This window comes from Podarcis pityusensis (assembly GCF_964106645.2).
Source record: "Podarcis pityusensis genome assembly, chromosome: 7".
NCBI lineage: Eukaryota > Metazoa > Chordata > Lepidosauria > Squamata > Lacertidae > Podarcis > Podarcis pityusensis.
Window position 1 is genome coordinate 29,035,847 of NC_138031.1, and position 15,405 is coordinate 29,051,251.

Below are 15,405 nucleotides of genomic sequence, written 5' to 3' on the forward strand. Positions count from 1 at the left end.
TCTAGAAGCGAAACGCTGTGGCAAGTGCAACTGTTTTGCCTGCTTGTCTGATAGCCTTTCCATCACGGGCTCTGCAGGGGGGGAAACCTTAACACTGTCAGATAATGCCTGTGTGAGGAAATTTCTGCCACCTCTGGAGAAAATACCTGCCAACGACCAGGTCCAGCCCAAGGTTCAATAAGTAAAAAGACAACTAAAGCACAATAATGAAAAGAAGAGAACTCAGTTTTGACTGTCTTGGAGGGGATTGGCCAGAAGTCATCACTCTATGTGCCAATCAGTGTCTCAGCTGGCGGTCGCTTGGTGTCTGAATTGTTCAGATAAATCTCCTTGACAGACTGGGATACGTTTGTACAGCCTGGTGTGTCTTTGGTCAACATTTCTAGTTAGCCTAAGTTCTGGAAATGTGTTTCTACCGGTGACATGTCAGGAAATGGCAAAATATTGTTGGGCCTTTTGGAAACAGGAGAAGGCAAAGATTATACATTCTCCGAGCGGTCGGGCTATTTATGTTAACAGTGGAGACAAACACACTAAGCTACATAACAGCTTATTTATGTTAAGAAATAATAAAGCGGCTATTTATTCACCGCACACAAAACACCTGAGGGAATATTTTGTTTCCTTAAGAAAAATGCCACCACATATTTATAGCGACTCTTTAAAATAAGTCAACTCTGTGGAATTGGAACAAGGGAAATTCTTTACACATTCACACATTCAGTCTTTGCGTGTCTTTGGGTGTCTCTAGGTGGGTGTTTATTGAGGGACGAGAGGCTCCACATGATGCATGCAGGTGGTCTGTAGAGGCCACACAATGTCAGCTTCAAAATGCCAGAGCCATTTAATCCAGATTTACCAGAACAAACAAAAAACCAAGCCACTGTTTTCAATGACCTGGTTGCAGTATCTCAACAACCCATTAGCAAATTAAGTTCCTGTCTTAAAGCACTGTTTGGCTCATTTCCAGGTCTAGTGGTTAGTGTTGGACTAGGAACTGGGAGACCAGGGTTCAAATCCCCGCTTAGTCATGGGACTCACTGGGTGACCATGTCACAGTCTCTCAGCCTAACTTACCTCACAGGGTTGTGGCGAGAACAAAATTGGGAGGAAGTGTTCCATGAAAGCTATATTGAGCTCCTTGGAGGAAAAGTAGGAAATAAATGCTATAGATAGGTAGATAGATAATATCCTCCAGTTGTCCCCGTTAACCCGGGATAGACCCTCTTTTTGCTACCTGTCCGTTTTTGTTTTCTTTCAAATGACTTGTTAAAATTTTGATCGTGTACATTTCTACTTTTGACTTTCTTAAGGATTCAAGCTTGTACTCCAGGTCTAAACTACATAGATATATTTCTGAGGAATAGGGTGGGGAAAAGCATCATCATCATCATCATCATCATCATTCCACCCTTCATCCAAAGATCACAGGGCAGTTTGCATCATAAAAATATAAGTTTCTTCTTGCTTCTAAAGCACATGCATGCAATTTCAGACATGTGAACATTCAAGTTGCCATGTAGGATGCAGCCTAAATTTCTAAACCAGCGGAGGACAAGCTACTATTGCAGAGTACATTAACATAGTATAGCAAAATAACAGGATAGAGTTTTCAGCAAAGTGCCAGGGGGACAGCAGGCTTGAGTAGTGTTCATTTGTATTAGATAAGGGATATTATCTCCCTGAAGAAGCTAGGTTGGCTCCCTCCTTGTTGTCTTTTCGCTGGCAGTTCTTGCGAACTGACTGCTTTAATGAAAGGGCTGGTGCTGTTTTTATTTTAACCATTTGCATGTTTAAAACAGATTTTATTTACAGTCAGCTCCCTATTTATGTGCGTTCAATATGTGTGTGACTGAGTATGTGTGCATCACACTAAACCCTTAAGTGACCCGAAAAACATCACAAAAGGGGTGGAATGGGGCAGGGGTGGAACGAGGTCTTTGCAGGCTTTTTCAATGGTGTTACAAATGTACGTGATTTCATTTAAACGTGCGGTGCCTTGGAATGTAACCCCTGCATAAATTGGGAGTTGCCTGTATGTATATTGTTCTAATTCTATTAATGTTTAATTGTTTTTTAAGTTTTTTTTTTTTTTCTTTTTCTATGCTTTTAGCCATTATTGTTTTGATCCGTAAGCCACCTTGAGTCCCATCAGAGAAAAAGGCAGGGTACAAACAAAAAAAACTAATAATAATAATAATAATAATAAGCACATCCACATTTTCATCTGCGAAAGGTGCATCACACTTATTTTCCATTCACTATGAGCTGTGCAAATCTTCATTTCTCTCTCTCTCCCCCAAAGGCTATGTGTGAAAATCATTAAGAAACCAAACTTTCCAGAGAATATTCAAAGCATGTGTCCTCTGATAATACCACCTCTATTTTTATATGCGTCAATTTCTACGATATTGTGCATGTTCACTGCAGACATGCTCTCACTAAGGGCCTGTTTTCCAGGGGTCACATTCACTCATTCTAAGTGCATGTGAACTTTTTTAAAGACAATTGTGCCTTGAGTAGAGCATATGCCAGTACCACAATCTGTGTGGTAGGAAAGCAGATGCTTTGCAATGTGTGCAATACGTGATGCTGGTTTGGAGTTCTTCTGTGCCAGACTGCCATTGGTTTCTCCAGGCAAGTTTGCACCAAAACATCTGGTTTGGTCCTAAAGCAACAAACCAAATGGAGGGGGCAGCTGTTGTGAGCAGAAATGCTATAACTTTCAGAACAAAATTGTTTTGGGAATATGTGCAAAAGTGGGCTTGCTTAAAAGGATGGGTTTCCCAGACATAAGACTTGTCAGTGTGCTTATCAGAGGCAGGGAAGTCCTCAGGCAGACATGGTACTACACAGAGCAATGTTTCTTTGAAAGTTGCATCCATGCAAAAAAATAAAAAAATAGCAATGTTCATGTCTTTCTCTGATATTTCTAGCTTTTTTACCTGGGGTGCAAGTTCCACATGACATTGTTTGGAGAGAGAAAAATCTTTCCCCATATGAAAACTAGGCAGTGGAGTCTCCAGCCAGAGAAACAGACAAGCAGCAGATTTGGACAGGGTGGCTGTCAGAAATTGCTACCTGTAGGCATCTCCCACCTAGACCAGTAAAGGTTTTCAGGCTGCGATAGACTGCAAAATGACAAGATGCATTTGAGTCAGACGGAAAGTCTGGAATGAATACCTGTCAGGATCTCACACCTGGACCCCTGATCTCCCTTCTGATCCAAGATAGCAAAAACTGACACATAGCATTACTGGAGAGACCGGCAGATTGAAATCACTACCTGTCACTTTTTCCCACCAGAAGAAGTAAAATGTTCTCTTGCTCAGTAGTTACAAATTGTAGAATGTCTGTCTGAACCAGACACACAACAATCAACGGAACAGCTAAGGGAGGTGGTAGGAACTGGTGCCAACTCACCCCTGAATCTTTGAATCAGGCCTCAGAAGAACAGGCAGGTGATGTCAGTCAGAGAACCACTTGCCTGCTTTGACATTTTGTGGTTCACATAGTGAGGCCCCTTTCCATTTTGGTTGTCTGTGTTTCTAGGTATTTTACAACCACATCATAACAGTCAACACCTGCAACGTTATAATATAAACAACTGTATTAATATAATGTTATGAACATGTGGGGCAGGGAAACAACACCCCCAACCAAAGAAATTAATGAATGTCAGAATCTAAATAATAACTGGGATATTGAAGGGAAAATACAAGCTGCAGAGGAATTCCTGGGTTAGCCTATGCAAACTGATCAGCTAGCTTAAGTACAGAGCCAATAATAAACAACGGAGTGCCATTAAAGGGAGGTTGCCAAGGTGATGGGGGGCGTGATGTCAGAGGAAAATTTGTACTTCTTGAAAATCTAAGGATGTACTGAGAGGAAGAAGGATAACAAAGGGCAGACCTTCATGAGCTGCTGGTCAGGCCAGACCTCCATGCTGGAGGCTGGAGGAGGCTGCACCAAGAGCCATGACTGACTGCTGCTTTAGACCTAAGCTTGCTGAAGCTAAGAGAGGGGCAACGAGAGACACTCTTCTGTGCCCCTTCTTACTGTAGACTTTCAGGTGTAAATATGTGTTAATAACCCATATTTCTTCAAGACACTAGCCTCTGCTGTGCCTTGCCTGGAACCCCTGGAATCTCGCTCTGCTCGTTGATATTGCGATGGCATGTTAGAATAAATAAAAATCCAAAACTATGCTTGTCTGAGTAAAAGTGTCTTAAGATATTACAAGAACTGAAACATCGCCTTTCTGGATCAAAGTCTATCTAATCAAATTCTCTGTCTGACATGGGCAGCCAGATGCTACTTGAAGATACCAGCATCTGGTATTCAAAGGTAAACTGGCTCTCAATATGGAGATTCAATTTCGTTAACATTTCAATAGCTGCTGTGTGGCCCTATCTGTCATGAATGCATCTAATCTTCACAAAGTAAGGTTTCACATTTGCCTCCACTATGAGGCAATCTTGCGCATGGACAGGATGCAACAATGCTGCAAATGATGGAATAATTTGAGGGAGCCTCTTTTGAACTGGTTGGTGGTATACAAAGCTATCTAATTGCATGATAATAATAATAATAATAATAATTTATTATTTATACCCCGCCCATCTGGCTGGGCTTCCCCGGCCACTCTGGGCGGCTTCCAAAAGAATATTAAAATACTATAATACATCAAACATTAAAAGCTTCCCGAAACAGGGCTGCCTTCAGATGTCTTCTAAAAGCCTGGTAGTTGTTGTTCTCTTTGACATCTGATGGGAGGGTGTTCCACAGGGAAGGCGCCACTACCGAGAAGGCCCTCTGCCTGGTTCCCTGTAACTTGGCTTCTCGCAGTGAGGGAACCGCCAGAAGGCCCTCAGTGCTGGACCTCAGTGTCCGGGTAGAACGATGGGGGAGGAGACGCTCCTTCAGATATACTGGACCAAGGCCGTTTAGGGCTTTAAAGGTCAGCACCAACACTTTGAATTGTGCTCGGAAACGTACTGGGAGCCAATGTAGGTCTTTCAAGACCGGTGTTGGGGTAATGAAATAATAATAATATCAGAAAGGCTGTGAGAAGAATGTAGCACATCAAGAGCCTCTGGAGAAACCCTCACTTTTTAATATGCTCATTAGATATATGCCCGTGTAACTGTATCTTACCCTGCCTTTGTGATGTCTTCTGTATGAGAGTATTGCTTTGTTTTAAATGGTTGCCCACTAGCAATGAGTAAAAACAGCTTGAACCAAGAGGCAAAGCGAGTGCATCTCCCGGGTTCAGACTTAGGGTTGTTTTGAGATAAGCAGCACCCTGTCGTTGCCAAGAGGAAGCTAATCATTATGCAAAACTACTCTAGATGTAAGCCCCATCTTTATCAGTCTATCGGAAGGGAAGCTAAAATCCGTTTGCTCTCCCGAAACTCTGAATGTTTTAGAAACAGTTTCTGCTGGGAAGCTACAATCAACCCTTGCAGCTCAGCTTTGAATAATATCCCGTGCTCCTTTTCCAGAGCATTAACTGGAAAAACTGTTGCCCCCAAGCTTTCGTTTTGCAGAGACAGCACCAGCAGCATAGCTGCATCAGGAACAACAGAGCCTTCAGCTCAATGGGGGATCGACCGCTACAATTCCATCTGTGAGTAATGTCTGCTACTGGATTATTATTATTTTTAAAAAAAAAATGTTTTCCACTTGCAAAGAAGCATGTATAAATAGCCATTCTACCCCTCAAAATACACAGAAGCAGTAAGTGCAAATGGATTAGGCCACCAGTTCTACACATTTCAGAAGGAAATTTCAGATTGAAACATTTTCACAATGGGCACGGTTCCCTTTTCTCCATCTGCAGAAGATGTTAAGATGCATTCCAACTCCCTGCCTCTACCCCTGCCCAGGTGAGAGCATCTCCAGAGTTTCTGAACAGGTGAAGATTCCCAGAAGTGATTTCCTTGGCACTGCTGATCCCAGTGGCTTGGTGGCGTAATAGCCAAGCAGTCTGCAGGGGATTAAAGAGGCAGGTTTTTGCATAGGGTAGGTCTTGGGCCATAGCTACAATGCAGCACAGAGATTCTATGCTGAAAGGAACAATATTTTAAAGTGGTTGGGGTTGGCTGCATGGCGGTGGAGACCAGGCTAAGGGGACAAACCTTTGAGTACCTTCTTACACAACAGTTTTGGTGTGCTATTTGGGAAGTGTAAGTGTAGAGAGGAAGCAAAAAATGTTTCACCTGCCCAAAATCTTCTCTCAAAATGCCAAAATGGCATTCAATAGAAGGCTGGCCTAGGAGTAATACTGTAGCCAGTCTCAAATAACTGAACATTCCTATTTTGCATGGGATTGCATCCCAAGGATCAGGATCGCAGCTTGGATCAGGAGTGCTTCTAATGGGTCTTCTCACGGATTATAATTATTAGTTTGAAGTTATGGCCCTGAGTACATCTTATTAGCTTCAATTGATATGCCAGCTGCACTGCTTCCTGGAAATAATGTTGTGATTTCCCTGATATCCTCCCAACCCTATTACTGACTCGACAAATACTGTGGAGCTCCAACACCCAACAGGCTCGGTCAGCATGATCAATGGTCAGCAATGGTGGGAGTTTGAGCTCAGTAACATCAGGAGGGGCACAGCTTAGCCAACCATGCTGCAAATGCTAACAGACAGGGCTGCCACTGAAGGCAGTTTAGAAGCTTGAGTTGGCAGCAAGACTGATGTTGACCACAGAGAAGGAGCAGCATCAACTTTACAAAGCTTCTCCTGGTTTACTAGGTTGTTTCAGGGCTAAATCCATAGAACACGTTCAATATTTGAAGCACAATCTGTCCAGGGCTCAGAATATCCACTAGTCTTCCTGTCCGGCATCCCTTCTCCTCTCAGTAAGCAGCAGTAATACTTGGGGATCAGGAAGCCAGGAACACCCTCTGGCCTGCACTGCACCCCCCGCTGGCACCCTTATCATTTTTTCCCATGTTTGTTTTAAGGCTGTGTTTTACAGTTTGGCTAATTTAACAATCTATGACATTTAAACTGTGTGTAAGGGTTAATATTGTCACTATGTTATATATTTTTGTGTTTTTATATAGTCAACTGCCCTGTGATCCTCAGATGAAGAGTGAATAATAATAATAGTTGTTGTTGTAGTAGTAGTAATAAGTTGCCCTAAATGCTATTTATTAAGTGAAATGCCAGGATACAACAACAATTTATTATTTACACCCCACCCATTTGGCTGGGTTTCCCCAACCACTCTGGGGAATTGTGTGAAATAAATTTCAGCAAGTCCTGTCTGTTATTATACTGGCATTTCATATTTAGCGTGTTCTGAATGTTATTTGGTGGTATTTTTGTAGTTATTACTGATGTTGATTATCATTTCATCTAAGCTTTGAATTTTGAATTTTACAGCTATTTTATTGCTGCTTCCCACTTGTGTAAGTTGTAAAAATGGAAAAGTGGTTTGCAACATTGCAAATAAATAAGCAAATGTTTTTTAAAGATGAATTAGGTACAGAGGGCATGTTTCAGCCTGCAGAGCTCCTTTTCTCCTTGCCTCACCTCAAACAGAGAACTGTAGATAGACATGTCACAATTTTTCCTGTCATTTTTCCAAGCCTGATTAATGAGAAGGAACAGATGTCCAAGTCTATATCTATCGTAGCAGGGAGCTCCCTTTGAGATTTATCCGTGTGTTAAGAATAAGCCTTCCTTGTGCCAGAGAGCCAGAACTAGAAAAGATAGACTTTTTAAAAAACTGAACTGTCCACCATCATGTGTGCAGAAAACTCCATGAGAGAGCTACAGACATAATGCAGAAACTGCCTGAAAATGTAAATTTGCTAACATTGTGAAGATTTCAAAAGTCAGATTAGAAAAGATTCTGTTCGAAAGACTGGGGAGTGGTACGTCCATCCCCTGCATGCTGTCCTATCTAATTTGTTTCCATTTATATTTCTATGTTTTTATTTTATTTTGTGGACTGCTGTGGTGCTGGAAGCAGGTGAGGAGTGGCTGATGGAGATACCTAATATTTGACCAAACAAACTCAGCATATATAAATATATTGAGCCAACTACCCAAGAAAATGATTGCCAGCAAATACTTATATTTCAAATCTGTGTTGCATCTTTTTTGAAAAAAAACTCCTATAAAATTTTAGTGGGTGAGACCCAAAGTAGCAGTCTGCTAGTGCAACCGCCACGCTGCTGCCTTGGTCTGCCTGTGGTCCCCTCTTCTGGTGGATTAATTCAGCTCATAACTCACAATAAGAATGGCATTTAAAACTCCTAATAATCTTCAACTCCATTGCTATGCCAATTCAAAACAAAGTGGGCTGCTGACACATACATGATAGAAGCAGACTCTTATACAATCTCCTTTTACAGTACTTTTATTTGTACTTGTTTAACAAATACTCAATACTTTGCCTTCTTTTCAATTGCTTTTCCATGTGTTTTTATGCCCTCCCTTTTTAGAAGTACCAATGCAATTGGTTAATAAAATAACAAACATTTAGTGCATTAACATAGTTTGGAAATAAGTGGACAGTCCTCATTAATTCATGTGGTTTTCACAATTACATTAATCATAATGAAGTAATTCACGTCGTACTTCTGTGAATGTGATATATAATTTATGGGAATTGCTTGGTAATTTTGCAATTAAAATACAATTATATTAAAATGTTACCTACCATCTAATTTCTTTTTTTAAAGCATTATTTATGACATTTTAGCATTAATTATAGAGGGATTAGCAACATTCTTAGTTCGAAAACACCATGTAAGCAGAAATACTTGCACAATGAAATGCTAATTAGTTTCTAGGGAACAGCATTCAGTGAGACAAATACTCTGGAAAGTAACTGTTGGTATTGAAGCAGATGGAAGAAACTAAATCATGCAAGTAAAACATCAGATATTTCATTTGCACACCTATCTGAGAAGTTGTTCTCCATTGTGTGGGGGAGGAACACTATACAGATTACATGAATCGAGCCCAAGAAGCCCAGAAGGCAAAACTTTCAGATGTCTTACTTCTGAGTGTATTTTGGGTCAGCATTTGAAGACATACTGGCCCATTCCCAAGTTTCTCCTTGTAGTGCTCTGTTACCATTACACTCGATAACAGCTGTCTATACAAATAGCAGTTTCCCAGCATTCTTCCTCTTTGTCACTCTGTTCCTAACATAAGATCCTATCACATTCCCAAAATTGAATCACACTACAGTAGTAGCTTGGTTTTCAAACGAACCCATTGATGAATGTTTTGGTTTCTGAATTCTGTAAACCTGGAAGTAAATGCTTCAGTTTTCGAACGTGCCTCCGAAGTCGAACATGAAACGCGGCTTTCGTATTGAGTTTTCCGTTTTGAGTCTTCAGTACTGAGTTTTCGGTTTTCGAACATTTCAGAACTTGAATGGTTTTCCGGAATGAATAATATTTGAAAACTGATTTCCTGTTAGAATTCCTGCTCCATGATTGCAGTCATGGGATTGTTGTCTTTCACATGACGGTGTATGTTTTGACTCCACAAAATGGGAAGTGACGGAGAAAGGATGTTTGTGTTACTGTGTTCCACGAAGTGGGACTATTGTCCTTTGTTCTTTCTCTTTGCTGTCTGATGCTAGAGAGAGGGAGCCATGTTGCAGTGCTCCATGTATGTTTATATGTAAATAAAGTAGATTAGCCAAAATGCTGAGTTGCTGAGCACTGTTACGCAAGCTGCAAAGACTCTGTGGATCCCTAAGTGTGCCGATGTCTGTAGGCATTGGTCGCTGTGATGTTCGGGCAGAAGAAAGCTTTTCAAGCTCCCAAATGAACGACCAGGAGGGAGGGAACATGCCAGACAGGCATGTGTCCCAGCCAGGGTCCTACTTGAGAGTAGGATGAGCTCCTAACAGGTACCACTGTCTAGTATGGTTAAGAAGCAAGGTCTACCCAGGCAGACTTAACTCGGACATGGTTCAGAAGCCAAAACTCTTGGGATCCCTGGTCAGTTTGGCACCCATCCTAAGGATGTGTCTTTACTTTTTCCACTATCGGCAGATGTGATTGCCAAAAGCTGCTTTATACAGAGCCCGACCACTGGTCCATCTAGTTCACTACTGTCAACATTGACTGACAGCAACTCTCCAGGGTTTAAGACAGGAGTCCTTCCTAGTCCTAGCTGGAGGTACCAGCCACCCACTTCCCATTATCTAATACCTGAGTCCCACGTGGGGCAAAATATTTCCGATGACCTTCGTGGTCCCTTCCAACTCTAATTCTATGATGCTGTTAAGCAGAGATGGTTGGCGCTGAACTTGGGACCTTTTGCATGCTTAGAATGTGCTCTGCTGCAAAACTATGGGCCCCCACACAGCTGCTTCTTATGCACGTGAAAGATATTGTAACATGTAATAAACTTTGCCAAGGTGGTTGGCTTAAACTTTTATCGGTGGCTACACTGGGTGTTTTCCCTGACTCTCCCAAAGCAATTATCTTCTCAGCTATGGATACAACAGTATTCAAAGAATATTTCCACCATATCAGAGAATCTGTGAACAAATTATTCTGAAGCCTTTGTGCTGATAACTAACAAATAAAACTGAATTCCAAAGCACAACCTGGAGAACAAATCAGCTGAAAGAAATGTAAGATTGTGATCAACGCCTTTTCAAACGAAGCAATGTTCTCCCACACAGAATGTCAAAGAGATCACCAAACAACTGTTGCTCATTGTGAAACATGAATTGTTAACTAATGCTGCACAATCAGAACCCTGCTTTGTTCCGTATAAGGCTTGCAGTCACGATCATCAATGCTATAGCAATACAATGCGAATGAGTTTTCCCTGTGCCACAAATATAATAAAGCCTTAATAAAGGCATAAAGATGTGGAAATGCGTAAAAGCGGCAGACATTTGAAATAAGTAATTTCTTATCTCAGCTGCACAAATGTAGGATTTCTTACAAATACAACAGGCAGCTGTGAGGACAAAAGACTGGGAACAGGTAGGCACTGTGCATCTTTGGCAAAGCTTTGCACAAAGTGAACAAGAGCATGGTCATGCATCCAATGCTCTGGAAGCCTTCGGACCATTTGCTGTTTCAAAGAGCAGCAGGAAGAAAGCACTCTGAGCAATTTGCCCAATGTCACAGCGCCTGAATACAAAAGCTACAGAGTGGCATAAATTCAAGTGCCTTGGAAAAAAAGACACGTTTTATTGGCTTTACTATGAATGCAGCTTGAATAATGATAGGTGAGACTCAATTCAGACATTACAAAGGTGGGGGCGAAATCCACACTGGGGTCCCAGGATCAAGCCCATCCCTCCTCGGGAGCATGAGTGTTCTCCCACATCCATGCGCCAGACACGAGTGAGGTGTACACAGACAGCGGTTGCTGAGGATCAGGGTTTGTTGACATTTACCCTACCACCCTAGGTGCTCCACTAAAGTAGCCTGCTTGTAAAACTAATTGCTTGTTGAACTAATGTGAGATCCACATTAAACCATACGGGTACAACGGTTGTGTTAGCACAAGTACCATCTGAACAATGCCATAGCAGATAGCGCATGCAGTGGCTGTCAGGAGTCACCTAAGTATATTTTTGATATTAAGTCTAATTAAGTCCTACTCAGAGTAGACCCCCCTTAAAACTAAGTTAGCTAGGCCTATGAATTTCAATGGTTCTACTGGCATTGCTTTTATATTCCCCCCTTCCATTATTTTTCTGAGTGAAATTAGCGTTTAACAGAGAGAATGGATATAATGTAAAAACACAGAAAAAGACACATTTTCTGTGTTTTTAGGTTATATGTACTCTCTCTCTCATAACCCCCTAATTCACTGTCACAAGAAGTGGTGATGGGCAGTAGCTCAGATGGTTTTTAAAAAGTGATTAGACGAATTCCTAGAGATAGTTCCTTACTGGTTACAAACTGATAGCCACTAGCTACAATGGCTATGAAATCTACATTTTAATACCACTTGTTGGAGCACAATAGTACAGTATATTTATTTATTGCTTCCCATGAGGCAACCCAAAGTGATTTGCAATATAATAGCATACTGCATATGAAACATTCACACACACAAACTTAAAACAATCACATATATAAAAACATTTTTTTAAAATAAATATAAATATAAAAACAGTTTAAAACAGCAGTACATACATAAAATCAACTCAAGTTCAAGACAGATACCTACTGAGATGAACTGAGAGCTTGTTGAAGGAATAACAACAACAACAACAACAACAATTTATTACTTATACCTCACCCATCTGGCCAGGCCTCCCCAGCCACTCTGGGCGGCTTCCAACAGAATATTAAAAACATGATAAAACATCAACTGTATTCATCATGTGCCAAACCAGCAGCAACAATGGGGAAGGTGCCTGTCCATCTCTACCACTTACCACTTCGGGGTATCTCAGGGTTGATAACATGTGAAAATTGCTTAGAACACCAAACGCTTTTGTCAGGGAACTGACATCGGAGCGAGAGGCGAAGGGGAGGCTCCTAGATGATGCTGGCGAAGGACCCAGCAGCAGGGGGAGAAACAGCTCAGTAGAGGGGGAAGCAAATCAGTGCAACACCAGGGATAAAGGGGGGCAGATGGGGGAATCGGAGAGAGGGCTCCAGGACTCTTCACTGGACCTCAGTGAGGAGGGCGTAGGTCCTCCGCTACCCACGCCCTCCCTGCGCAGAAGACTCCCGCGCAGTGAGAGGAGGAGGAGACTGGGTGTCAAACAACTTTTATGTTGGAAGAGGTTCAAGAAACGCCCACTGACGGATTCTGCCAGCGACTGAGGCAGCCACGATGAGAAAGGGCTGTGCAGTCAGAAAGGTTTAACAAGGCAAATTAGCCTAGAGAGGCACCAGTTTACGCACGAGTAACTCATACCCGCTACAGCTTTAAATATTTAAATGGAAAACCTGGAGCCCCAAGAAAAGTAAAATCTTTTTTCTTTCCTGCCCACACCGCCGCCGTGTGCGGATGGTGACTATTTCCCAAGCAACTGCTACAATAAATAAAGCCCATAAGTGGCGTGACAGGCAGCCTTTTTCTCCCTCCAGCCTGGCAAATAGCTGCTTGGCATGCTTTAAATATGAGTCCTGCAGAGTAACAGCTTTTAGTATGAAGGGAAAAATGCTGAGCAGCAGTCAATTTCCAGACTAAATGAGACATAAAGGTCATGAGGAGGAATGGGAAAATAGTAAAGCTGCTTTTACCTAAATAAATAAAGATCTGAATCAGCCATAATCAAGGGATGCATTGTGCAGCAGCTGTACAGTTGCATTAAGTGGTTCCTCCAAGAACTACTCCAGAAAACTATTTCGTTGAACCCTAATGGCAGCCATTATGTTATCCTAATTATGTTTTTCCCTCAACCCCCTCCTCCCCCTTTTAAAAAAAGTACATATCTGCATTTAACATAAAATAGTATATTAAAAACTTGCCTCAACTCAGAGGTGGCCTCGTCCCCTGCAGCATATGGGGAAATGACATTATTAAGTATAATGGCTGAGTTACAGATTCAGCTAGAAAAACATGCCTAAATTTTAAGAAAGACAATTGTGAGCTGCTACCATAAGAAACAGCTGGAGAATGCACCATCCAGTTACTTTTCTGAATTTCGTGCCACTTTCAACGTTGTTAATGCCTGAATGACATGGGCGTGTGTGGCAGTAGGCTTGGATTTTGTCCGACTAACTTAATTAGGAGTGACACCTCAATCCTAAATGCAAACCCAAGCTAGACATTAGCTGGGGCATCAGGCAAACTCCGTATTCAAATTCAAGTTCAAAGTTAGTGTTAATCCTGCTGGTATCTAAGATAGGATGTTTAGATTTCAGACAGTTTTATATTAAGCATCTTTCTTTGAAGCAATTTTCAATGGTATTCAGGAGAAATTTAGTGGACACAGATCATTTCACCAGTCCAAGGATCTCTATTTTCCGCATTATGAAAGTAAATTATATGGCTAAGCTTCTCTGGCTAATCTCTGAAGACCTCAGTGGAATTAGCATATTCACAACCATAATTCTGCTTCTGACTTCTACCAATTTTGGAATATTAGAAGCGCATATGATGTACTATGATGATGCACATCCTGCCCCCCTCTCTCCTTGTCTGGCATGATTGGGAAAAATCCATATCTTGGTTTCAACTAACCACAGTTTATCACTGCAGTCAAACCAAGCCAAACTATGCTTAAACTATGGTTTGTTTAAATTAGCCAGGATCTTTCCAGCAACAGTGGAAAGTTGATAATGTTCTGTTAAATATAATGACCTCCACTTTCATATTTTAAATTGCTCCTAATCTGTATATTGTGATATTGCTTTAAGGTTTTTTTTAAATTAAAGATTAAAAAAATTAAACTATTAAGTCACCTTGGGGCCCTTTCTGAGCCAAAAGTTGACTCATGTTTGGTCTTCAGATCTTAGATGCTACTGAGTACACATTCTGCTATGAATTTCCTTATGGAGATAAGAAATCTGCAGCTCTTAGAAACAAAACACCACTGCAGATAAAATAATAAATGCATTAATTTGGGGTCCACTTCCCCTTGCCTTCTAAGTACAGTGGTACCTCAGGTTAAGTACTTAATTTGTTCCGGAGGTCCGTTCTTAACCTGAAGCACCACTTTAGCTAATGGGGCCTCCTGCTGCTGCTGCCGCCGGAGCACGATTTCTGTTCTCATCCTGAAGCAAAGTTCTTAACCTGAAGCACTATTTCTGGGTGAGCGGAGTGTGTAACCTGAAGTGTATGTAACCTGAAGCGTATGTAACCCAAGGTACCACTGTACTGTGTTTTAGGCTGCTATGTGGTCAAGCTTATCCTTGCTATCATGAGGGCTGAAGATGACTACCATTTCAACAGTTGCCCAAGGGTTAAGCACAACCGTGTAGGGATAGCAGGCAGTCCCCTAGCTCATATATTGCCTGGGCCTGACCCATCACATCAGTGTGAAAGTCGCTAATATATATCTGCGCACATTGCTACATAAAGTGATATAGAACTGCAGTGTCGTTTCATGAAATATTTCCGTTCATGCATAATTCTATTCCAGCAAGCACCCCATTGACGTCAATGAGACTTTGCATAGCTAGATTAAAGAGCTGCCTTCAGCTGACTCCGGTGGGCTCTGGGTCTAGCAATCTGTATTTGTATTCCTTGCTATATTGCATGCAATTTCAGAGGGAATAAGCATGAAATTACAATAAAGATATGACGCTGCAGATTCCTGAACTTCGGCACCCTTCCAATTAATTGAATGTGAGTTGTAACAGAAAGCAGCTCTTCAAATTTAAGCTCTGTGCCAGTTATGGCTGCTTCATGAGCATGGTTTTAAGTCCTCTTCCAACACCGTGGCTATTAATTTAGTTAACGTTCTATCATTATAAAACCAGGCCAC

At 41.5% G+C, this 15,405-nt stretch overlaps 1 protein-coding gene and 1 long non-coding RNA gene across 8 annotated transcripts in view; one reads left to right on the forward strand and one right to left on the reverse strand.

Moving 5' to 3' along the window:
* RALYL (RALY RNA binding protein like) overlaps positions 1-15,405 on the reverse strand; it is a 264,746-nt gene that overhangs the window by 107,194 nt on the left and 142,147 nt on the right. The window lies entirely within an intron of this gene.
* Positions 1-15,405, forward strand: part of LOC308481393 — a 57,249-nt gene that overhangs the window by 14,859 nt on the left and 26,985 nt on the right. The window contains exon 1 of one of the 3 annotated variants that reach the window (XR_013988627.1): positions 5,373-5,629. The exons of the other annotated variants lie outside the window; for them this stretch is intronic. This is a non-coding gene — a long non-coding RNA (uncharacterized lncRNA). Of the gene's footprint in view, positions 1-5,372; positions 5,630-15,405 lie in introns of those variants that run through there. 3 annotated transcript variants of the gene reach the window in all.